Source organism: Mastomys coucha, unplaced genomic scaffold, assembly GCF_008632895.1.
Source record: "Mastomys coucha isolate ucsf_1 unplaced genomic scaffold, UCSF_Mcou_1 pScaffold22, whole genome shotgun sequence".
Taxonomy (NCBI): Eukaryota; Metazoa; Chordata; class Mammalia; order Rodentia; family Muridae; genus Mastomys; species Mastomys coucha.
In genome coordinates, this window is record NW_022196905.1 from 27,694,228 (window position 1) to 27,720,677 (window position 26,450).

Below are 26,450 nucleotides of genomic sequence, written 5' to 3' on the forward strand. Positions count from 1 at the left end.
TCTCATCCTTAAAAATGGAGAGCTTGGGAAAGAACAATTGCTAGGTGGTTATGTTGCTTACTGCACAAGCTAGTCAATCTGAATTCCATCTCTGGAACCCAAGAAAGATAGAAGAGAGCCAACTCCATGAAACTGTCCTCTGACTTCTACATTTATTCTGTGACACCCCAATCATGCACACTCATACTCATACTCCTCAATCGTCATCATCACCATCACCACCACCACCATCATGATCACCGTCTTATAAGATACCAGAGAATGGTGGGATGTTAAAGAGATAACACAATCCCAGTTCAACATGGCTGTCCAGCAAAAATGAAGATGTTGTAAGGACATTGTGCCCATACACAGATAGGCATCTTCACATCCGTTCCATGACATCAGAACACACTGAGTAATAATCAGCTCATAAGCATCTTTATTTTGGTGGCTGCAACTTGGACCAAACATTTCTGATTGCCCTTGACAGTTGGCTGTTGGCAAACAAGTTCTTTTATTCCAATCTTCATTGCTAATATTGAATCTCAGGCCATGCCTGTGAGTGTTCCTGCTCAGGTGGAAGGGTAACCTGGGACTTGGAAGCTCAGGAGCCACACAGCTCTGAGGGGAAAAGCTGTTGGACTCCATTTCTTCTTTCTTCCTTCCTTTCCTTGTGACTTCTTCACTTCTCCCTTCTTCTCATTGCTTTTTGGCTTCTTCAAATGAAAGAGCTACCCACACCAGGCAGCAGATCTCATGAAAGAGATTTATTGCAGGATCCAGAGTATGGAGCAACAAATCCTGCTATCTCCCAGGAGCAGATAGCAGGGAATTGGAAAAAAGGGCAGGACTTATATAGGATTTCTTAAGGCTCTGAACTTTTCGCAGAGATTTTCAGAGTAAAGACTGGTGAGATTTCAAGTCCCAATCTTGGGAAGTTCAAGGACTGGTGGGTTTTCTTGATCAGGCATTGGTGGGTTTTGTCTGAAGCTCAGGGACTGGTGGGTTTTACTGCTCAGGGATTGGTGGTTCTTTTTCACCCCCTTTCCCCTGCATTGGGCCATGGGTTGGGATGGGAAAACCTTCCTGGCTGGAGGCAGCTTTGGCTGAGGCACCATCACTGCTGAGCTGCTTGGTGAGACTGGAGGAGAGAAAGTGCTGCCACCGTGGACAGCTCCTGAAGCTGTACCTTGCTAAGGCTGAGTCAGGAAAGGTTGCCGCCACCGCGGACAGCTCCTGCGACAAAGCTGAGGCGGGAAATGACACTATTGTGACAGCACCACTATTTGACAAGTGTTGCCCTTTTGGCGGCTCCTGGGGCATGACTCTCAGTCTCTCTTTCTCTCTCTCTCTCTCTCTCTCTCTCTCTCTCTCTCTCTCTCTCTCTCTCTCTCTCTCTCTCTCTCTCTCTCTCTCTCTCCCAGAACATAAAAGCTACCAAAGGGTTAAAGAAGTGATTCCCAAAGCCCATCATACTACAGACAGAGCTGATAGAGTTGCAGAAACATCGCTGCAGGTAAGGAGACAAGACTCTTAAAGGAACTAAGCTTAGGTCGGCAGCTGGAGGCAAAACCAAGCTGCAGGGTCTGATGGAGACAGAGGACCATCTATCAAGGTAAGATTTGGACATGTTTCCTGACTCAGCCTTAGCAAGGTACAGCTTCAGGAGCTGTCCACGGTGGCAGCACTTCCTCTCCTCCAGTCTCACCAAGCAGCTCAGCAGTGATAGGTGGGATGGATGGATGGATTTGTAAACAACTGAAACTCAACTGGACCATGTAAAGCCTTGGGAATCAATTGAGTTGGAATCCTGGGTGAATCAGGAGTTCTCTGCCTGCTGGTTCCTTCACCCACACACAGGGTGTCTGGATAACAGGGCAGTGGGGCTGCCACAGCCATTTCAGTGTTACATGTTATATAAAAGTAACAGTACCAGTGTTGCATAAAAGAAGCCGTTATGGGTTCCAGGTGACAGCATAGCACCTTCCCTTGTTATAATGTACTCCATAAGCCCTAGAGCCTGGTTCATCTGTTATTTTAACATTTATTTTACTTATTATTTGTCTTCATATGATTGTGTCTCTATGTAAGTATGTGCACGTGAGTGTGTCACTGAATAAATATGTACATGTGTATGCAGCTGCCCAAAGAAACCAGAGGCATCAGATCCCCTAGAGCTGGAGTTACTGCCTGTTGGGAGGCACCTATTGTGGGCGCTGGAAATGAACTTGGGTCCTCTAAGCACAGCAAGCACTCTACTTCTGGGCCATCTTTCCAACCCCTCTGATATGGTTTTAATATCTCCATACTGAGTGCTGCTGGAAACATGGAGTTACCTTGGGCAAGACACAGCATGAAAGCTAATATTCCAAACAATATGAAGTGTCTAGGGCAGGGTATGTGGTCTGATCTTCATAGAATGGGACTAAAGGTAGGCAGAGCTAGGAAAGCTCATTTCCAGAAGGCTTGCCCTAGTACACAAGCAGAGCTCTGGAGGATGCAGGAAAGGAGTAGCTGAATTGGCATGAAGAGACGAGAGAAGCAAGAGACTAAATATATAAATGAATGGGCAACACATCATCTACTTATGATGCACATACATATAAGGAAGAGAGAAAGGAAATGAAGAGGATCTATTTCCCATTTATTTGGAAAAAAGATTATCTCTCTAAATTAGTGGTTCTCAACCTTCCTAATGCTGAGACCCTTTAATACCATTCCTCATGCTATGGTGACCCCCAACCATAAAATTATTTTCATTGCTACTTCATAACTGTAAATCTGCTACCATGCTGACCTTGTGGCTCAGTGGATAGAGGTGCTTGCAATACAAGCCTGACAACCAGAGTTCAAACCCCAGTACCTACATAAAGGTGGAAGAAGAAAACTGACTCTACAAAGTTGTCCTCTGACCTCCATACACACCATGGCGCAATCCCTCCACACTATCACCCACCACACACACACACACACACCAATAATAATAAATAAAATCCTTTGGGGCTGGTGAGATGGCTCAGCGGGTAAGAGCACTGATTGTTCTTCTAAAGGTCATGAGTTCAAATCCCAGCAACCACATGGTGGCTCACAACCACCCATAATGAGATCTGACGCCCTCTTCTGGTGCATCTGAAGACAGCTACAGTGTACTTATAATAAATAAATAATAAAAAAAGTAAATCTGCTACCATTGTGAACCATAATGTAAATATTTTTAGAGATAGAGGTTTGCCAAAGGGGTCATGATCCACAGGTTGAGAACCATGCTCTAAACTGTTGACTGCAAAATCATCAACATTTGTTGGGGTGATAGAAGGACAGAAGCAGAAACTCCAGACACAGGAGCACCAAGGAGGGAGGCCCCTACTCCAACGGAAGGGATGGAGAGGAGGGAGGGGAAGTGACCTGGCCTTGCTCCTGGGTAAAGAGGAAGGCATAAGGTAGGACTTAGGTTCCCCATCCTCAAGGTCCCAGCTCTGCCTGCCACCATGAGCCCACTCACCATGGACCTTCTAGGATGCTGGGTTCTAGAGCTTAGCTCCTCCATACTCTAGAGGAGTGGAACCATGTTTCAGGAAAGATGGGAGAGGCAGCCACTCCAATTCATGTGGCTAGCTGGGAATCATACCTCTGGGTCAGGCACCTGCACCTGTGAGGTCCAGATATTAGGTCTCCAGCTCCACCAGAATGAGTAATGAAATAATCACATTGCTGTTGCAATAAAGTGTGATGCTCAGTTTTATCACTTTTAAGTAGATAAAGAGAGGAATACTAACACAGAGTTGCACTGTCAAATCCACCTTTTATTTTGACTGATAACAATTAGGGGTAACTCTGCAAACTGCCAGTGGCTCCTCCCGCCTCCTGTCTGCCCTCCTGGGGGTTCTGATATCCAGAGGGGCCAGGACTCCCCCTGGGAGACAGCTTCTTTCTCATAGAACTTGCCGTCATTACTTCCACAGGCACAGCTAATATAGACTATTCTAGGCTGCCTCTTTCCAGGAGGACAGAAGATGTTTCTGTAAGAAAAAAAAAATTGCCAGTATGATGATTTTTGACACTGAAACTGCAGCTGTGCTAGGACTGGGAACAGCTGCCATTCCAGGACTGTCCTCTGCAGATCAGAGCACTGATTTCCACAAAGCCTGGGGGATGGAGAACTATGACGCAGCAGGAGCACCCCCTGCTAGCCAGCCAATAACTGTGACAAATGGAATTCCTGGCATCTATGGTGATGGATGAAATGACATGCCAAATTAATAAAAATAGGGACTACAAAGCATGCATTTTTATTAAAGAATAATTTCGTGATAACCACGTAATGCAGAGGCCTCCAATCAAGAGATTAAATTACATGCTGGGAAAATCTGGCATTTTGTGATAAACTGCAAAGTCAGACTTTCTCCAGCAGCTGGAGACGGAAGTGGACGGTGTCTATAAACATGTTTTACAAAGCAGCCAACGAAACAAAGCAATGGAGCGGCTGCTGGGATCCACAGTTCTGCCCAGAGTAATGACTTGTCTTACACAGTCTTCTGCAAGAAATCATTTTCACTAACACTCTCTTTCTTAATGTTAAAGCTACACCACTTTATTATTACCCTATCAGGCAGAATTACTACACTAGAGATTACATTCCTATTTTGACTTTCTGAAGTCAAGATTACAGGGTTAACCACCTTCTTCATTCTCTGTGATATGAAACGGTTTTCCTCTAGCCTACCGCTGCGGCTTGCACACGGTAGGTATTTGCCTTCTAAAGAGAGCTGGTTCCGGATGTGCAGTAGCTATTCTCTGTGGTACTGTAGATCTGCCTCTTCCCTGCTTTGCCCCATCTGCTCCCCCATCTTCCAGGGGCCCACAGGGGAGGGGAAACCAGTGTCCTCACCTTCCCATCCCTCCCCAATGGGGTGCTCACAGCTTGGGTGTTGTTTGAGAGATGCCTTTTCAATCCTTCCACACACAGCTGTTGTTTCCTGCTGTGTATACCTCTCTAAGCATTTGGGCCAGAGAAGGAGGTTGTGCAGGGATCCAGGGCAGCAAGAATTGAAGACATCCTGGAGCAGTCTACCTGCTGGCCCAGGAAGCCTCTCTTCTGGAACACAGGGTCTTCCTCAAGGTCTTCGCCTTCTTCTGTTGCACTGGAAGGAGGCAGCCTGTGGTCATGGTCTGGGCCACAGACAGCCTCATTCTCCCACTAGGGAAACTGGCTGGCTGTGTCCCCGACCCTCTGTAAAGCCTGGATTAAGCAGGGAGCATAAATCTCCTTTCCCTTCACCAAACACCCACCCCCACTTCCATCCAGAAAGATGACCTAAAATAGGGGCATCATTCCTCTCAGGACCTTCACAGGCTTGCTTAGGCTATTTCTCCCTACATAAACCTTCATCTCAACAGGCTTCACTGATTTTGTTGTTTCAAAGAACGAGATTGTGGTTTCCTCGTGTTGTGGTTAACACCGCTGACTTGACAGGAACTAGGGTCACCAAACTTTTGGGCATGTCTGTGAAGCAGCAAATTGGGTAAACTGAGGTGGGGAGACCTACTCTGAATGCAGGTGGTACCCTCTCATTTAGTGTACACTGTTCCTTACTGGGCTGCCTTCTGTTCATGCCTGACGGACAATGATGCAACCAACCCACCTGTCCACATTTCTCTACAACTCATGGTGTTTCTGTAGAGTGAACATCATAGAGCAGGTCCACTGAGGCCAAGAATGTGTCCTAGTCGGGTTCCTATTGCTGAGATGAAATGCCATGACCAAACAACACAAAGAGGAAAGAGTTTATTTGGTTTATACTCCCATATTACTCATTGTTCACTATCAAAGAAAGTCAGTACAGAAACTCAAACAGGCAGGAACCTGGAGGCAGGAGCTGATGCAGAGGCCACAGAGGGTGCTGCTGACTGGCTTGCTCTCCGTGTCTTGCTCAGCCTGCTTTCTTAATAGAACCCAGGACCACCAGCCCAGGGGTAGCTCCATTCACTATGGACTGGGCCCTCCCCACATCACTCACTAATTAAGAAACTGCTGCCGGGCGGTGGTGGCGCACGCCTTTAATCCCAGCACTTGGGAGGCAGAGGCAGGTGGATTTCTGAGTTCGAGGCCAGCCTGGTCTACAGAGTGAGTTCCAGGACAGCCAGGGCTATACAGAGAAACCCTGTCTCAAAAAACCAAGAAAAAAAAATGCTTACAGGCTTGCCTACAACCTGATCTTATGGAGGCATTTTCTCAATCGAGGTTTCTTCCTCTCAGGTGACTTGGCTTGTGTCAAGTAGAGAAAGGAGGATTGTCTGAACTCAAATATGTGAGACCATGAGACCAGATGAGCAAAACAGGGAGAGCTGGTATTTGATGAATAAACAAACTTTCAGAAAGTTGAAGTTGTTTAGAGAAGAGCCAGGCATGGTGGTGCGCATCTTTAATTCCAGTACTTTGGAGGCAGAGGCAGAGGCAGGTGGATCTCTGTGAGTTTGAAGACAGACTGTTCTACTTAGCAAGTTCTGGGACAGCCAGGACTACACAGTAAGACCTTGTCCCAAAGAAAACAAACAGGGAGCTGGAGAGTTGGCTCAGTGGTTAAAAGCACTGGCTGCTCTTTCAGAGGACCCAGTTCAATTCCCAGCACCTACATGGTAACACACAACTGTTTTAACTTCTGTTCCAGGGATCTGACACCTTCACACAGGCTTACATGTAGTCAAATGGTGATTTGACTACATGTATGCTTGTGTGACACCATTTTATTTTATAAAATAAAATAAAAATATATTAAAAAACAAAACCAAAACCAAAAACAGAGGAGAAGAATAAGCAGTCAGAATAGTACTCAGAATGTGCCTCGTGCTGCCTCGTGCTGCCTCGGCTTGGCTCTAAGGTCACCCAAAAGCCCCTTCAAGGCACTGCTCTAGTGGTCTATAATGGGTGTTCACTAGATGGAATCCTCAAGGCCTCTAGAGTCCCAGCCTGTAGGAAGACCTATAGCCGCAGGTCATTGTATGGTCAATGCTCTAGTGTCAGAACACAGAAGAGACTAAGAGCCCTGCAAAGTAAGGGGTGCCATTGGGGATGCCATAGGACTGGGTTGGGCTACAGGTAAAGTGGAAATGTCTGGCTCCTTCAACAGCTCAGTTGTGTCAGGTGGTGTTTGATGTTTGCTATTGAACTTGGTATCCTAACAAGGAAGAGTGGAACTCCCCACAACACCTTTTATAAACAGGTCCACAACACCCTTTTCTTATTAAACTTCTTTTTCCCCTACTTCTGGTCAATGGGTTAGAAGGGAGGTTAAAGTGTTTAAGAACCCTAAATATGCCAGGCAGTGGCAGTGTACGCCTTTAATCCCAGCACTTGGGAGGTAGAGGCAGGCAGATTTCTGAGTTTGAGGTCACCCTGGCCTACAGAGTGAGTTCCAGGACAGTCAGGACCACACAGAGAAACCCTGTCTCAAAAAACAAAAAACAAAAAACAAACAAAACCCAAAAATAAATATATAAAAAACCCTAAATACAGTAAGTTATGAAAAAAATCTAAGCCTACATACAGGGCTTTAGGAATGACTGAATTTCCCTATTAACCACAGGTTATGCTAAAATATGGTAAGAAGGAAACCTAGGGCAGCACCCCACAAGGCATATATCACTCTCCATCCTACAAGGGCTGTTCCTCCCCCTAGGAACCAAAAGGCCACCAAGAAGGCCATGTGGAGGAGGGGCTGTTTGCGCCTCTGAGCTGATCTTCCATCCTGGACAATGGGAGGAAAAGTAGCTGAGAGTTTGGGGGGAGCCTCTGAGCACAATGAGGACTAAGCCTTCACCTCCTGCCTTCTCTCCTGCTACCCCCATGGCAGACTGGCTCTCCTTTGAAAAAAACTGGCCAGCTTCCCCAGCAGCAAAGAAGGAGAGCTGGGCCAACAGTGACTGTATTCCATAACACTCAAAGCCAGGGCTGAGGAAGACAAGACAGCAACTAGAGGTGTCAGGTCCTGCCCAAGTCATGCATGGAGAGCAGAGTGGTTTAGCACCCGGATGTTCTTTCTGGGGTGGAAGGTCCTTCCGAGGTGGTGGTGTCAAAGGGTCATTTCTGAGGCTGGAAAAAGCACCAAGAAGTATAAATTTGAACGCCTGGGGCTGGAGAGCTGGAGAATGCTTGCTGCTCTTGCAGAAGACTGGGGTTCTATTGCCAGCACACATGGAGTCCAGTCCCAGGTGATCCAGTGCCCTCTTCTGGTCTCCAGGAGCACTGCAATACACTTGATACACGCATACAAGCAAGCAAAATGTTGATACACATATAAAGTAAAAATAGATGAATAAAAATAAGTAAATAATGGGCTAAGGAGCTGGCTCGGTGGTTAAGAGCATTGGCTGCTCTTTCAGAGGACCCGAGTTCAATTCCCAGCACCCACATGGCAGTTCACAACTCTCTGTAACTCTAGTTCCAGGTGATCCAAAAATCTTCTGCCATACACATGCATTTTAAATAATAAATTCTAATGCCTCTGAGTCCAAGAGGGTAGACTGCTTACAGGAACCATCTAAAAAATAAAAAAATAAAAAACAAACAAAAACAGTAAAAGCTGGACAGTGGTGGCACATGCCTTTAATCCCAGCACTTGGGAGGTAGAGGCAGGCAGATTTCTGAGTTTGAAGCCAGCCTGGTCTACAGAGTGAGTTCCAGGAAAGCCAGGGCTATACAGAGAAATCCTGTCTCCAAAAACAAACAAACAAACAAAAAAACTTAAAAATTGTTTATACTCCTCATTTCCAGAAGAGGATACTGGGGCTGGAGAGATGGCTCAGGGGTTAAGAACACCAGATGCTCTTCCAGAGCCATTTCCCCTTCTACTGAAACCAAACTGTAGATTTTCGACCCTTCTGGGTGTGGATAACTTGCTCCTCTGGCTCCTGCCGTCCAGGTATCTGCTTCTACGTTTCAGAGTCTGCCTCTTGAGCGGTTTCACCTCTAACTATCTGTCTTTCCTCAGCTTGCTTCTCTCTTCTTCAGGTCTCTCTTCACTTACTCTGGTAAGTGCCATATCACAGCTGCCTGCTCAGTCTCTCTTTCTCATTGGCCACTGGAGCCTGTCTCTGTGTCCTGACTGCTATTGCTACAAAAGCCTCCGCAGGCAGCTCCCTTCGCCCTGTGTGCCCCTCCACTGATCCGGGCATCACTCTGACAAGTCTTCCCCTTTGGGGACACCCTCAGGTTGAGACCCCATCACCACGACACCTACCTTTCCTGTGTCTCCTCCATCCCTACACTGTTGGACTCCTCCTCCACTCACAATACACATTTTGTTTTGTTTTGTTTTGTTTTTTCAAGACAGGGTTTCTCTGTATAGCCCTGGCTGTCCTGGAACTCACTCTGTAGACCAGGCTGGCCTCGAACTTAGAAATCCACCTGCCTCTGCCTCCCAAGTCAGAGCCCCTCTCCTAAGTCTCTCCCATCTTCTCCTTATTCTCCTGGAAACTCCCTACATCTCCCTTCCTGTCTCCTCTATCACTTGCTCCTGGGGTTTGGTTCTTCTCTAACCATGGGCACTTCCCATTCAGAATTAGACTTGGGATTCCTCACCTGCCTTCTCCAATCTCTTTACCTCCTCAGACTCAGAAATTCCATTAAGGCACACTGACTTACTGCAAACAGCTTGGTCTCAGTACAAACTAGATGTCTCAATGGCCAGAAAATGGCACACTCAATTTCCAAATTCTCTCACTTCTAAGTTTGCTCTCCGCTTGCTCCAGCTCCTCCTTCTGATGACTACATCCAGCTTTACAGACTCAAATGACTGCTGGGTATGGATAATATTAAGTATTGTCATATGCTGTTCTACTCTATTATAATAGAAAGGCTGACTCTGGCCAGGTAGTAGTGGCACACAGTTTTTTGGGTTTTTTTGTTAGTTTGGTTTTTGTTTTGTTTTGTTTTGTTTTTTCAAGACAGGGTTTCTCTGTATAGCCCTGGCTGTCCTGGAACTCACTCTGTAGACCAGGCTGGCCTCGAACTCAGAAATCCACCTGCCTCTGCCTCCCAAGTGCTGGGATTAAAGGCATGCACGGCCACTGCCTGGAATATTTAGGGTTCTTAAACACTTTAACCTCCCTTCTAACCCATTGACCAGAGGTAGGGGAAAAAGAAGGTTAATAAGAGGAGATAGAGGCAGGAGGATCTCTGTGAGTTCAAGGCCAGCCTGGTCTACAGAGCGAGTTCTGGAACAGTAAAGACTATATAAAGAAACCCTGTCTCAAACAAAACAAAACAAAATACGTCTGACCCTGAGCTGGGATTTGCCCTTCCTTTTCTAGCTCCAGGCATGCTTGTTTAAAAGTTTTCTAAAAAGGGGGTCAGTAGTGGTAGCACACTAATTTTGTTAGCATTCCTTCTAGACTCTGTTCCACAATTACCTGGCAACAGTCATAAACAGGTATAAAAGGAGCTGTCCGCTCTCGCCTTATACTCTTTTTTTAAAATAGATATTTATTTATTATTATAAATAAGTACACGGTAGCTGTCTTCAGATGCACCAGAAGGAGGTATCAGATCTCACTAGAGGTGGTTGTGAGCCACCATGTGGTTGCTGGGATTTGAACTCAGGACCTTTAGAAAAGCAGTAGGTGCTCTTACCTGCTGGGCCATCTCACCAGCTCCTTACACTCTTACTTTCTTATCCTCTTACCCTCTCTGTCCCTTCTTTCCCCATTCCTCCCTCTCTCTTCACATTTTCCTGGCCGGCCTCTGTGCTCGCTCTCTCTCTCTCTCTCTCTCTCTCTGCCTTTCTCTGACTCTACTCCCTCAACTCCCCTTCTCGTCCCCTAAATAAACTCTATTCTATACTATATATGCTATATATATACTATATACTATGGCTGGTATCTCAGGAGGAAGGGATGCCTCAGTATGGGCCTGAAGATGCACCCCCTTTCACCTCCTCATACCTTACCTCTACTAACATATCCTGGTTCTTTCTTTTTTTCTAAAACACAACAAATTTAATCCCAGCACTCAGAAGGTAGAGGTAGGCAAATCTCTGCAAGTTCAGGGCCAGCCTGTTCTACAAAGGGAGTTACAGGGCAGCCAGGGTTACACAGAGAAATCTTGTCTGGAACAAGTTTTCTCTCAAGTCTCCATCCTGGTCAGATGGGACGCCTAACTCTGACAGGCAGGAGAGCAAAACAAAACAGCCCAGGAACAGCTACAAAGTAATCTCTTCCCAGCAAGGATCCCTGATGTTTATCTTGCTCTTCTTGCTTTTTTTTTTTTTTTAAGATTTATTTATTTGTTTTTATGTATATGAGTACACTGTAGCTGTACAGATGGCTGTGAGCCATCATGTGGCTGCTGGGAATTGAACTCAGGATAGCCCCGCTCACTCCAGCCCTTCTCCCTCCGGCCTTGCCCTCTCCGGCGTAATATACTGTAGCTGTCTTCAGACACACCAGAAGAGGGCGTCAGATCTCATTATGGATGGTTGTGAGCCACCATGTGGTTGCTGGGATCTGAACTCAGGATCTTCTGAAGAGCAGTCAGTGCTCTTACCCACTGAGCCACCTCGCCAGCCCCTCTTCTTGTTTTCTTGTTTAATATTTTTTTTTTTTTTTTGGTTTTTCGAGACAGGGTTTCTCTGTATAGCCCTGGCTGTCCTGGAGCTCACTCTGTAGACCAGGCTGGCCTCGAACTCAGAAATCCACCTGCCTCTGCTTCCCAAGTGCTGGGATTAAAGGCGTGCGCCACCACGCCCCCAATATTTTTTAAAATGACAAAGTATAATCACAGATGTTTAACTCTCTGAATATCTCCCTCTTATATTTCTTTTAAAAAAACTTTTACTAAAGTGTAAAGTTTCTTTTATTTCAGGACTTGTAAGCCCATCCTATAAACTTTCTGCATTTTAGAATTTGTAAATTCCTTACGTGTTGTTTAAAAGGTCGGTAAATTCTGTAACAAAAAGTTAGTTTAAAACTTGTAACAAAAAGAGTTGAGCAGAATGCTTTCGAGGATTTTGAATTCAACTCTGGTATTGGCTAATGGATTTCCTTTAAAGGGTGTGTGCCCAATGGTCTCACCTTGGAGTAAATAGCCATGTCGCTAACAGACATTTTTACTAAGGTTAAAGAGAGGATATACTGTGTGACTTCACCACCATCTTGGTTAAAGTGAAACACGCCATATAAACTCACTATTGTGGCACCCATAAAACTACTCCTACTGAGCCCTCTGCTTATCACTGCATCTCCTTTTTTTAGACTAAGGAGGCAGCCGCAGACCTTCTAGATATTTTGGACTAGACTAAGGTGGGTTTTGTTTGATTTTTGTCCTGAGAGTGTGAAATAAAAGGTGAGGGCAAAACCATGAACAATATTTATGGAAAATAGGACTAAAAGGAGCATGTACTTGGTGATTACAGTTTATAAATTCCTAAAGTTATAATGGTCTACTCAGGTTAGCAGAAGCTGACTTAGAGATGTATGCCTGGGCTGGCGAGATGGCTCAGTGGTTAAGAGGACTGACTGCTCTTCCAAAGGTCCTGAGTTCAAATCCCAGCAACCACATGGTGGCTCACAACCACTCATAATGAAATCTGACACCCTCTTGTGATGTGTCTGAAGACAGCTACAGTGTACTTGTGCATAATAATAAATAAATCTTTTAAAAAAGAGAGAGAGAGAGAGAGAGATGTATGCTTAACAATTTAAGTCTTTGCTAACTGTGCTCAACACCGGGCTTCTAAAAATTTTTTGTAGATAAGAAACAATATATGTTCTTTCTTTTTTTGTTCTTTCTTTCTTTCTTTCTTTCTTTCTTCTTTCCTTCCTTCCTTCCTTCCTTCCTTTCCTTCTTCCTTCCTTTCTTTCTTTTTAAGATTTATTTATTTATTTTATGTATGTAAGTACACTGTCCCTGACTTCAGACACACCAGAAGAGGGCATCAGATCCTATTACAGATTGTTATGAACCACCATGTGGTTGCTGGGAATTGAACTCAGGACCTTTGGAAGAGTAGCCAGTGCTCTTAACTGCTGAGCCATCTCTCCAACCCAGCAATATATGTTTGATGAATAAGGTTTATGAATTCCTAAGATTCATTCAGGCTTGCAAAACTGAGGTATCTTTGCTAACTTTGTTAAACTTTTGCTATTTAGGTAAACTGAGTCATACAAGAATTGTGATGTTCTGCAAAGGTACACCATGAAAGGATCAGAAAAATGAGTTTCCCAGCCTCTCTGTGGATTGTATTAATGATTTAAAGTTTTATTTTATGCTAAAAGATATTTAATTAAATCTTCAATTCAAATTTTAAGGCTCAAACTTAACAAAGATAAAAGTATAAAATTCTAATCTTATGAAAAATTATAAACTGCTAAAGACAATTTAGATATGTAATTAATGGTCAGTCACTTATATATGATCAAATCTTTAATGAACTATGTTTGTAGTCGTGCTAGGTACAAATGTTTACATTTACAGGGACAAGTTTTAGCTTTCTATATATGTTGTCAAGGTTAAGCATGAAGCAAGTAACTAAAAACAAGTAAATTGTGTTTAGAATCAGGTTTACTTAATAGGTTAGATAATCGCCTTCAAACCTCTCAGATATCTGCTGAATTTGACATTTAAGGTGTTTAATGAAAAAGGCTTCCCCTGATGACAGAAATACCAGCTTCTGGCAGACCTGTGGCTATCTACAAAGATGATTCCACGTGGCCGTGCTTTTGAATGTGGTAATGCTGACTGACCACTGAGCAAAGAACTTCCCCACGCCTCACTCAATGCCAGGCCCTACCTATCTCAGTCATTGTTCTATTGTTGTGAAAAGTCACCATGACCAAGACAATTCTTATGAATGAAAGCATTTAGTTGGAGGCTTACTTACAGTTTCAGAGGCTTGGTCCATTATTATATGGCAGGGAGCATGGCAGCACTCATGGTGCTGGCATAGTAGTTAAGGGGTACATATTAATCTGCAGGCAGAAAGGGAGAGAGAGAGACAGAGATAGGTAGATAGGTAGGTAGGTAGATAGATAGATAGATAGATACATACATACATACATACATACATACATACATACATATATATAGAGAGAGATACATACATAGATACATAAACAGACAGACTAGGTTTGGCATGGCCTTTAGAAGCCTCAAATCTCACCTCCAATGACAAACCTTCCCCTTCTAATCCTTCTAATCCTTTCAAACAGTGCACTACCTGGTGACTAAACATTCAAATATATGAACCTATGAGGGTGGGAGGTCATTCTTATCCACACTACTACACTCTCCAAACAGAGGGCACTGTTGGGTAGACTACCCCACTCTGCCTTACCAAAATAGGCCATTTCCCCAGGTTCCTCTTCAAGAAAATCTTAGATCTTCTGGGTCTGGGGACTGATGAGCTGTGTGGAATTAATGCTGTCTCGTGTGGTGGCTAAAGACTGACAACCTCTGCCACCAACCAACAAAGCGATTGAGATCAGCATGGAGAAGCCCAAGCTGGCTGTCCTGGTAGTAGGTGTTTTGTTTTGAGGTTAGTCCACTAAAGAACACACACAGATACACTAAAAGCCAAATAGAAAGTCTTTCTTTCTGGCTGGTGGATGAGCAGGGAAGTTACCCAAATCATACAGCCATAGACCTGATCAATCTTTGACTTTTATGCACAAAACCACATCCTGGTTGACACACTTCAGTTAGCAAGAATAGTAAAAAGCAAAATTACAGAAGCCAAAAAGCTTTCCTGGATCCTGGAACTAGCTTTAATAGATTAAGTCTTTGTTCCTGTTTTGACATGTGTTGGAACTTATGTGCTGAGTTTTAAAGTAGCATCAGTTTTGCTAAGGTCTGGTGGCTGTCACATTCCCTACTGGTTCTATGCATGTGAGTCAAATTGAGGACTCGTCTTGAGGTGGATGTTATAGTGTTCCCTTAACACAAGAAGTTTAACAGAATTTATTCTCTATTCTACATGGTTAAAGGAGAAGGTTGGGCAAGCAAGATCCTATAATGAGGGCTAGGAGCAAGAGGGTTAACGGCCTCCAGCTATGGCCATGAATAGTTAACCATGGGTACCAGGAGGACACATTTTGATAGCAGTTATTCGCCGTTTTTTTAAAGTTTATTTTTGACTGTGGTTAAACTTTCTCTAGCTACTACTCCTGACTAGTTAACACTGAAGTGTCAGGTTACTCCTAGTGTCCTACAGAGATGTCTCTGTTTTACAAAGAGGAGATCCACTTATCTGTGTTTCTGAAGAACAGCCTTCACTAAGAAGTCTACCTGAGAAACAGAATTCTCCAGATGCCCCAGGTCTATGTCTACTTGAGTAGGTTTTATCCCCCATAACTAGGGCTGAGATTCCAACTATGGTAAAGCCCGCAGTGCTTGCCCCGCCTACAGACAGGAGCATGAGAATGGCGACAGCTTGTCATTCCTGAGAAAGCCTAGAATTTAGATTTAAGTGAGCCCTACCCTCTTTTCCATTATAGATAAACTCCTGTGCTATAATATACACGAGGATGTGAAAGAGTGGGGTCTCCCTCACTGCACACTTGGTTAAGCCACTAGTGCAAGTAAGCCAGGTAGTCTCTGGGTCCTGGAAATACACACAACTGTCATCCCTGGAGTTAACCTGCTATATATGGCTACAAGAATCTGCATGGGGAAAGTATATAGGAATATCTTGGTGATATTAAGAGGGCACCCTTTCCTTAGAGGTCCACCAGGTTGAGCTTAGGCTGGTCCTATTTACAGTTGTCAGGATTGGAAATGGAGCTTATTGTCTGATTAACTTCTATCTTAGTATATATTAATGGGGGAGTGTTGAAGTCTGGACTGGCCGGTAGTCTTTCATTTCCATACCCATGGAGATATGAAGAAGACAAAAGAATAAGACAATCATAATCATAAGGCCCATGTCACTCCTATGTTTAGGGGTCAAATGACCTACCCATCTGTCATCTTCTATAGCCTCCTTCATCTGGGTGTGGTGGATTCACAGGGTAACACTGGCGATTTTCACTGGTGTGGGTTTGGTGAGGACCACAGGGTATGGACTTTTCCATGTTGGCTCCAGGGTTGTGTCTATCTTTTCCCATACAGACTTGGTAGGGCAGAACTTGTGGGTAAGTTCAGATATAGGCAATAGCACAGCCTATTGGACCATCTATTGAACTGCCCTCTGGGTCTGATGAAGGGCCTGTAAGGACTTGAAGAGGGGGTGGTTAGTAACTTCTATTTTATGAACCTCTCTGAGCTTAGGGAGGCGTGGGGGAAGTGATTTTTTTTCATATGGGGTGAAACATCCTTGATATAGGGTGCACCTAGCTCTTAAGAGGGCAAAGAGAAGGAGGTTGGCCCAATTTTCACGAGTCACAGGGACACATTTTGTTAAAGTCTACTGTAAGGTACTGTTCATTCTACCTGCCCTGGGCTCTGTGGCATCTAGACACATATCTCTGCCAGATTTTGGGAAACACTGGCTGTGAAGGCTAGGCCATTGTTTGACTCCAGGGTGAGGGTCAATACAAGTCTAGGAATGAACTCCTGGAGGAGTTTCTTGGTGACCGTTGAGGATCACTGAGAACCAGAATGGCCCCCATAGGCTCATGTGTTTGGATTTCATCCGAGAGTGGTACTAGTTAGAAGTATTAAGAGGTGTGGCCTTGTTGGGGTAGGTGTGGCCTTGTTGGAGGAAGTGTATCACTGAGAGTTGGTTTTGAGGTTTCAAAAGCCAATGCTAGTCCCAGTTTTTCTCTCTGCCTATGGACAAGAATGTAGCGCTCAGCTACTGCTCCAGCACTATGTATTCTGTGCCACCATGCTCCCTGCCATGATGATAATGCACCACATCTCTGAAACTGTAAGAAAGCCCTCAATGAAATGCTTTCCTTTATAAGAGTTGCCTTGGTCATGGTGTCTTTGTATAGCAGTAGAACAGTGACTAAGACCAGTGGGATACCATCTGGAGAAGGTATCTATGAAAACTATGCAATACTTATAGCCAAGAATTGTGGACTTTACTTCTGTAAAGCTCACTTCCAAATGTTCCCTGGGGGTGATCCATTGGGTAAAAATTCATTTCCAGGCTTTTCTTCCTCCTTTAGGGTTCACTTGGACACAGTGTTGTTGGTAAGATTGTCTAGCAGTAGGGAGTCAGGACTCCTGTCCATCAGGAACCACCATACATTTGTCTCCTGTTTGGTACCTCCCTTTTGCCCAGTTGGTTTCTTCCTGTATTACAATTTGAATTGTCTTAGTTAGGGTTTTACTGCTGTGAACAGACACCGTGACCAAGGCAATTCTTATAAGGACAGCATTTAGTTGGGGCTGACTTACAGGTTAATGGACAGAGGGTCAGTCCATTATCATCAAAGCAAGGGCACGGCAGCACCCAGGCAAGCGTGGTGCAGGAGGGGCTGAGAGTCCAAGATCTTGTTCCAAAGGCAAACAGGAGGAGACTGGTTTCCAGGCAGCTAAGATGAGGGTCTTAAAACCTACTCCAACAAGGCCACACCTACTCTAACAAGGTCACATCTCCAAACATACTCAAACCACCACAGGCAAGATGAGCAAGATCTGGAAAAGGCCCCTGGTTTTCAGGCTGCCTTCTGGGTGGTTATACTGGATATCACATCAACCTGACACACAAGCCAAAGACATTTGAGAGGAGGAAACATTAATTTAAAAAATGCCTCCATAAGATCAGGCTATTGTGGGCTGGCGAGATGGCTCAGCTGGTAGAAGCACTGACTGCTCTTCCAAAGGTCCTGAGTTCAAATTCCAGCAACCACATGGTGGCTCACAACCGCCCGTAATGAGATCTGACACCCTCTTCAGGTGCTGTCTGAAGACAGCTACAGTGTACTTATGTATAATAATAAATAAATCTTAAAAAAAAAAAAAAAAAAGATCAGGCTATCTATCGTTAAGCCTGTAGTTAACATTTTTTTGTTTTTTTGTTTGTTTTTTGTTTTTTGTTTGTTTGTTGGTTGGTTGGTTGGTTTTTGGTTTTCAAGACAGGGTTTCTCTATGTAGCCCTAGATGTCCTGGAATTCACTCTGTAGACCAGGCTGGCCTCGAACTCAGAAATCTGCCTGCCTCTGCCTCCCAAGTGCTGGGATTAAAGGCATGTGCCACCACTGCCTGGTGGGCATTTTCTTAACTAGTAATAGATGGAGGAGGGCCCAGCTCATGGTAGGTGGGACCATCCCAGGGCTGATGGTCCTAGGTTCTGTAAGAAAGCAGGCTGAGCAAGCCGTGAGGAGCAAGCCAGTAGGAAGCATCCCTCTGTGACCTTTGCATCAGCTCCTGCCTTCAGGTTCCTACCCTGTCCTAGCTTCCTTCAGTGATGGACTATGATGTAAGCCAAATAACCCTTTCCTACCCTAGTTCCTTTTGGTTATGGTGTTTCACCACAGCAGTAATAACCCTAAGACAGTGGTCAAATCTGCTACCCTGTTTCCTTGGGTTTCCAGGAAATCCCCCTTTTGATGCCCTTTACAGTGAACAAAGGGCACCTCTTTTGGCAACCATATGCCCTGTAGTAGGGCCAGGATTTCTTTTTGGTTTTGATTTTCTTTTCAGTTGAGATGGGGATAGTCCTTTCTCTACAGAGGGCCCATGGACATGTCCAGTAGCAAATCCATTACAGACTGTGTGTATACATAATAATGGCTTTGCCCTTCCTTCAGTGAAGTACCTGGACTAACATCCCGAGCTCACCGCTTTGTGCTGAAGTCCCTTAGCTGAGGGTCCAGGTCCACACTGTCCTGTCCAAGGTGACAGTGGCAGTCCCAGCATAGCTAATTCTGTCTTGAACAAAACTTCTCCCATCAGCAAATACAGTATCACTTCCACTTCCCGTGGAGGAGCATCTGTTAGGTCCAGTCCGTCTGACTGGACTATATTAGCCACTTCCAGCCAATTGTGGTGAGACCTTGCTGAGTTATCATCTAGCAATAGGCTGAGTGTGTTGATGGCTGATGTTTTACAGGATTGGATATGGGGTGGTCCAGGAGAAGGGTTTGAAAATGCTTTATTTGGGTACTGGGCATCTACCTTTCTGGGATCCCCCTCTGGATGACCTCTATGGAGTGTGGGGTGATTAGGGAAAAGTTAGTTTCTGGCCCAAGGTTAGTCTGTCAGCTTCTTTTATTATCATGGTTATAGTAGCAACTGCCCACCAACAAGCTGGCTAATTGGCAGAAGCAGGATCAAGTCTTTTGTGTAGGTAGACCACTGGCCTCTTCTAGGGTCCCAGTGTCTGGGAGCCACCAATTAGGGTGCAGAGGTAGTCTGGCAATCAATTAGGAATTTGACAGATCTGCCACCTACCTTTAATGTTTTCCTGAGCTCCTAGGGGCTCAACGTAATGGAGCCCTGGTCCCATTGGTCCTCACAAACATGAAGGACAGGGCATTTTTTCAGTGTCCTTTTTGTTTACAGTCAGCACATTGATCCTCCCCTAGCCTCTTCCTCCCCCGTCCCCCGTGTCTCTGGTTTCCCCCTCTGGGGTCTCTGTTATCAGTCTCCCTGAGTGATGCCAGTCAATCTTTTGTTTTGCTTTAATTCTTCATAGCCACAGTTCTTGCAACTCCTTTGAGCAATCCCCAATATCTGGGACCTGCTCACACTCTCAAACCTTCCTAATTTCTGAAGTTTCTTTCTTTTGTTTGTGTTGTTTGTTTGTCTGTTTTTGAGACAGGGTTTCTTTTTTTTAAGCTTTATTTATTTATTTTATGCATATGAGTACACACTGTAACTGTACAGATAGTTGTGAGCCTTCATCTGGTTGTTAGAAATTGACTTTTAGGACCTCTGCTCACTCTGGCTCGCTCTGGTTGGCCCCCACTAGCTCAGTCCCAAAGATTTACTTATTACTATAAATAAGTACACTGTAGCTATCTTCAGATGCACTAGAAGAGGGTGTCAGATCTCATTATGGATGATTGTGAGCCACTGTTGCTGGAATTTGAACTCAGGACCTTCGGAAGAACAGTTGGTGGTCTTACCCGCTGAGCCATCTCACCAGCCCAAGACAGGGTTTTTTTTGTTGTTGTTTTGTTTTGTGTGTGTGTAGACCTTACTCTCCCAGAGCTCTCTATATCCCAGGCTGGCCTCTAATTCAGAGACCTGCCTGCCTCTGCCTACCAAGTGCTGGGATTAAAGGTGTATACCACCACTGCCCAGCTCTGAAGTTTCTTTTTAATATCAGGGCTGACTGAATAACAAAAACAATATAGGTTTGCTCTCTGATTTTCTGGCACATCTGGGTCTATGGGAGTAAATACCCAGTAACTCTAACAAATGAACTCTAGGAACCCAGTGAGCAATTTGGGGACTCTTGTGTTGCCTCACCCTAGACATCAGTAGGTTTTCTAAGAGCTACCTTCTATCTTCCTTAAACAGCCTGGCAGAATTGCCTACAGCCTTCTTATCCTGGTCGGTGTTGGTGTCCCTGTCAGGTTGAGCAGTGGGAATCTACTTTATATGGACTTCATTGCCCAACAGCAAACCGTGAGCTGGCCCAGGTGTGGCTTCCCTATTCTCAAGCTGGATTCTGTTCTACTCATCCATGAAGAGGTTGGCCAAGAGCTACAAAGAGTAGGACAAGGAGATCAATGAGAGCCTAAGGGGTTTTGGCTTTTGTTTTGCTTGTTTTTTTTGTTTGTTTGTTTTTTGGGGTTTTTTGTTTGTTTGTTTTGGGAAATTGTGGGTTCTGAGTTTTCCAATTACACAAATCATTGGTTGAAAAGGAAACATAAACCATGAAAGGGGAAGGAAGAAATTCTCAGGTCTTGAACCTACTGGAGACACCTCCCTTAATGGGAGGATGCGGGCTGCCTCTACCCCAGAGAAATTGTTCCCTGAGCTCCCATAATCAGAGCTACTCCAAGTGTATGGAGGGGAGAAGAGGTGAGAGTTACTTTCCCCTACCCCACCTCCCCCCATCCTCATCCTTATGACTAAGGGCTGTCTGGAAGGGGAAAAGTCAATTTTCTCTGGCCACTGAGAATCTGGGAAGGTTTGGATTTCTTTGGGTAACCTGGCTGTACAGAGAGGATTTGGGTCCCCAGTGAGAGAACAGAGAAAGTCACTGGAAAAATATAGAGAAACTGGCCATGGTGGCCAGGGTCTCCAGTATCACATCAACTGGGCCACCTGACTCCAAAAGAGGACCAATCAATATCACAGAAGGTCCAGAGTTCCCCAGGGGAGAAACAGAGACCATATCAGCCCTTGTTTACAAAACCATCTTTGGACTACAACCACTCCCAGCCAGCCCACACTGTGCCCTCACAATGGCAGTGGTCACAGGTCTACTCACTCCCCGTCCCATTTAAGATCTGTTTCTCCAGCCAACAAAACTGATAGAAACACACAAAGATGTACACTAAAGACAATCAGGGTGCCACCACACAGACTAAAAAACGGGATCTAGTGACGTCTCATATGGATCCCTGACATATAATTAGAGCTGCTTCTGCCTTTTCCTAAGTGTCCTATGCAGAAGGAGTCATAAACAAACTCACCTCTAGAGGAGACAGATCCGGACAACATTCTGTAGTTTTCCATTTAGGGTGGAGGCATCAAGAGCCTCTGGGTTGACAGGAGTAGAAGTTGGAGAAGTTCCTGAGGCCCTGTACCCCCTAGGAACTGTCCATTCCCTATGCTGACAGCCCAGAAGGCATCTGAGCCCCACCCTGTCCGCTCAGTCCCAACATTTCAGTCTCTGGGAGTGTCATGGGCACCTCCAGAACATTGTAAGGTAAGTATAACAGAGAGCATACATGGACACTCTTAAGGCCAGATAAAAAGTCTTTATTGCTAACGAGCAGATGCATGAGGAACTTGCCCATATCATGCAGACCCAAGCCTCATCATTCCTTGCCTTTTATGCGCAAAAAACACATCTTGGTTGACACACTTCAGTTAGTAAGAACAGTTAGTAAGGAGCAAAACTACAGAAGCCAGAAAGCAAGGTTAGTACATTTAGGGAGTTTCCTGGATCCTGGAACAATAGTGTGGTGGTTTGAATGAAAATGGCCCCATAGGCTTGCAGGGAGTGGGACTATTGGGAGGTGTGGCCATGTTGGAGGAAGTGTGTCATTGGGGGTGGGGTCTGAGGTCTCAGAGGCTCAAGCCAGACCTAGTGTGACGGTCTCTTCCTGCAGCCTGTGATGTAGAACTGACAGCTTCCTCTCCAGCACCATGTGTGCCTGCAGGCCACCATGCTCCCCACCATGATGATAATGGACTAAAGCTCTGAACTGTAAGTTAGCCCCAATGAAATGTTTTCTTCTATCAAGTAGCTGTGGTCACAGTGTCTCTACATAGCAATGGAAACCTTAACTCAGCCACATGGATTAGGTCTTTGTTTCTTTTTTGGCACTTGTTGGGGCCACTTGCTGGGTTCTAAGGCCAGAATGATGCCTCCAACACAGCCAGTTTTGTGTAAAGGTCTAAGGGTTGTTAGAGTCACTGTTGTTTTAATGGATACAGAGGCCACTTCCTGCTCAAATCTCTCCTTCTCCATTCCCTGTGATAGCATTGACAGCAGGACCTAGCTTTATCAGACAGTGTAGCAGCAGCGGCAAGCCAACCTCTGCCAGCTGGTCCTCCCAGGCTGCAGCTGCCAGGTCAGTTCATTCATGGCTTTCACATTAAAACATTTGGCTTTACAGTGACATTGGGTCCAAGTGATGGACATGCTACTTGCTGATGATAGAAACTTTAAAACCGTTTTCAAGGACTGGCGAGATGGCTCAGCGGGTAAGAACACTGACTGCTCATCAGAAGGTCCTGAATTTGGATCCCAGCAACCACATGGTGGCTCACAACCACCTGTAATGAGATCTGACGCCCTCTTCTGGTGAGTCTGAAGACAGCTGCAGTGGAAATTACGCTGGAGCGAGTGGGGCCCTGAGTGAGTGGGGCCGAAGCTAGCAGGGCTGGCAGAGGTCCTGAGTTCAACAGCAACCACACACACTACAACTACAGTGTACTCATACACATAAAATAAATAAAATAAATCTTTAAAACCATTTTCAAAAGTTTAAGTTACCTAAGTCTCAAAGATAAAAAGGCTTTGAGGTTGAGACACAGTTTCCATAGTTCTAGAACCCAGGAAAGTCCTTACATGTACTTACCTTGCTTTTTTAGCTTCTATAGTTTTGTTTCTCACTAACTATTCTTACTAACTGAAGTGTGTCAACTACAGTGTGGTTATTGTGCATGAAAGGCAAGGAATGTGAGGCTTGGGGCCGCATGATTTGGGCAAGATCCCCCTGCTGCGCTGGCTGGCAATACATACTACCTATTCAATTCAAGAGTGGTTGTGTGTGCTCTCTGGTGGAATTGCCTCAACACTCTGTGGTCTCACTTGGGCCCCTAACTACAACCCTTTCTTAACCCACTGGTTCATCCTCCTAGGATGACTCAAGTGATCCTCCTGCCTCAGCCTGCATTGGGTTGGAGGCACAGGCACATGCAACACTATGACCAGCTCAATGCAGTGTTTTTAAATAGAGAAAGGAAGCAGATGCTGTTGCTACGTGGCAAGCCATAGATCAGTGCCACACTGTCCCTCATGTACCTTCCAGAAAAGCCTGGTTGTGAGTCGCAGCCTGCAGAGCTCACTACCCACTTTAGTTACCCTCATAGGCAGCCATGCAGGGCGTGAATCCCAGGGGCTTTCTTCAGGTTAGGATTAGAACACAGAGCTCCTGATCCCTCAGGTTCCTTTCATGCTCCTGGCAGGTCCCCTTTGTTATTTCCCACTTTCCATATTCATGACATCTTCTTGTTGTTTTCAATTGAGTCAGATGGTAGGACTGTCTATTAGTTTTTAAACAATCATATTCCACATTTTCTGTATGATTCTACCATCTTTAAAATATCTAACCTCATTTCTAATTTTGTTTTTTGTTCTTATTACTTATTGCTTTTTTTCTTAAAGATTTATTTTTATTTGTGTGTGTGTGTGTGTGTGTGTGTGTGTGTGTGTGTGTGTGTGTGTGTATGTGCATCCTAATGCCCATAGACGTCAGAGAGGGTGTCAGATTCCCTGGAGTTGAAGTCACAGGATGCAACAAGTACCCTTAACCACTGAGACATCTCTCCAGACTGGTGCTGAGGAGTGAACTCAGGATCTTACCAGTGCTATACAAATGCTCTAACACATTGCCATGTCCCAGGCCACACTTCTTAGTAACACACTGTGGTGGTTTGAATATGGTTGGCCCAGGAAGTGGCACTATTAGGAGATGTGGCCTTGTTGGAGGAAGTGTGTCATTGTGGACGTGGGCTTTAAGACCCTTCTCCAAGCTGCATAGAAGACAGTCTTTCCCAGACTGCCTTTGGATCAAGAAGTAGAGCTTGTGGCTACTTCTCCAGTGCTGTGCCTGGATGCTGCCATGCTTCCTGCCATGATGATAATGGACGGAACCTTTGAACCTATAAGCTAGCATCAATTAAATGTACCTTACAAGAGTTGCTTTGGTCTTGACGTCTCTTTTCAGCAGTGGGAACCCTAAGAAAGAAGTTGAATGTGAAGCTGGGTAGTGGTGGCACATGCCTTTAATCCCAGCACTTGGAAGGCAGAGGCAGGTGGATTTCCGAGTTTGAGGCCAGCCTGGTCTACATAGTGAGTTCCAGGACAGCCAGAGCTATACAGAAAACCCCTGTCTTGAAAAACCAAAACAACCAACCAACCAACAACAACAACAAAAAGAACTTGAATGTGGTGGTATGAATATGCTTGGCTCAGGGATTGACACTATTAGGAGATGTGGCCTTGTTGGAATAGGTGTGGCCTTGTTGGAGGAAATGTATCACTATTGGGGTGGGCTTTGAGACCCTTCTCCTAGTTACCTGGAAGAGGCAATCTTCTCCTGTTTGCCTTCGGAACAAGATGTAGAACTCTCAGCTCCTCCAGCACCATGCCTGCCTGGATGCTGCCATGCTTCCTGCCATGATGATAATGGACTGAACCTCTAAACCTGTAAGCCAGCTCCAATTAAATGCCTTTTGTAAGAGTTGCCTTGATCATGCTGTCTCTTCACAGCAATGGAAACGCTAACTAAGACACATGTACTCTATGTTTTTATTTCTTGCTTTGTAACAATATCTTAAAAGCTGTGGCTTTCCCTGAGATCCACCAAAGTGCAATTCTCTGACTGCTTCAAACACCTGCCATCAATGCCTGCCTCCCCCATGGTTCTGAGGAGACCATGCTGTTTCTGGTAGGAGTTTTATTGGAGCTTTTAGGGGCAAATCCTGGACTCCAGAACCCAATTAATCTAGACCCAACCACCCATTTTCATAAAGTCAATTGGACAGACAAGCAATCGTGAAAAGAGGAGAAAGTGGCTTTATTCAATACAACCCCACTGGGAAGAGGGATGACTAAAGAGGTCGGTGACCTCCAAGTCCGTCTTCAGTGTCCTAGCATGAAGCGTAGTTTAAATAGAGGACAAAAGCTATGCATAACTAAGCAGGCCTGGTCCAGAGTGGACCTGCTCATCACTGACCCATCATTAATGTGTCTGTCAAGTAATTAGATCAACTGTCAGAACTCTGTGAAGCATCTTTCTGGGGGACTAGTTCCTCTCTTGGCCAGTGTAAATGTTTCAGCTCCTCTCCTGGCCAATGTGTTTCAGCTCTCTCTTCCTCTAGCTTGAGTGTCCTGAGAGAAGTTCCATTTTCTGAGGGACTATTGTTTCAGTAGTGTGCTAGCCAAAGAGGACACAATGTGTCTTTCTTTAGAATATCTTCATTTCTACCAGGATGGTTAAAGGGCCATGTCTCTTAGTATCTTCTCTGAGACATTGCAGCCAAGGATACCCAAACTTATCTTGCAACGTTTTCACTGTGGCCTCACAATGGATGGTTTTAGTGACTATTTGGAGAACATCCATACTTGGCTCAACTGCTCAAAGTGAGAGAAACTACATTAGTTCCCTAACATGTAGTCAGGCTACAGAAACACATCATGGGGTGCATCTTACCATAGCTCTTCTTGGTCACCAGAGCTAGTTGGGCTGACCTCTGCTAGGGACACTGAATGTAAGACAGACTTTCTGGATCCAAGACATAGAGATTTGTCTTTACCTAGCCTTATAACTTTAGGGCTGATGCCTACCACCACCTCAGGTACAATCAAGCAAGTTCATATCTCAGCACCTACCCCCTGTTGGAATCTACTGAGCCCCCTCCCTGCCCACCTCTGGCTGTCCAAGGAAGAGCCTCTGGACTGCCAGCCTGGAGGTAACCAGAAGGCATTTCCTAGGAGACATCCATAAGTAGATGTGAAAATAACAATTATGTGGTTTGGGCAGTTTCAGTCTCTAGCTAGTCATAGAAGCTGATTATAGGTTGTATTACCAAATAATTTCAAGGGAAAAATCAAGTCATTTTCTTGCCAATAAACCACTCAGCTCTGTAATCTTACCATTTGATGTGAAGTGTA

The 26,450-nt window shown here is 45.0% G+C and overlaps 1 long non-coding RNA gene across 2 annotated transcripts; it reads left to right on the plus strand.

Annotated features, from left to right (window-relative positions):
* Positions 1-1,369: 1,369 nt before the first annotated feature.
* Positions 1,370-22,824, plus strand: LOC116070656. Of its 2 annotated transcripts, XR_004110498.1 has the most exons (5): positions 1,370-1,498; positions 12,229-12,276; positions 20,390-20,511; positions 22,156-22,253; positions 22,666-22,824. It is a non-coding gene; the product is annotated as an uncharacterized LOC116070656 (long non-coding RNA). The 2 variants fall into 2 exon arrangements; XR_004110497.1 differs by lacking the exon at positions 12,229-12,276.
* Positions 22,825-26,450: the final 3,626 nt, after the last annotated feature.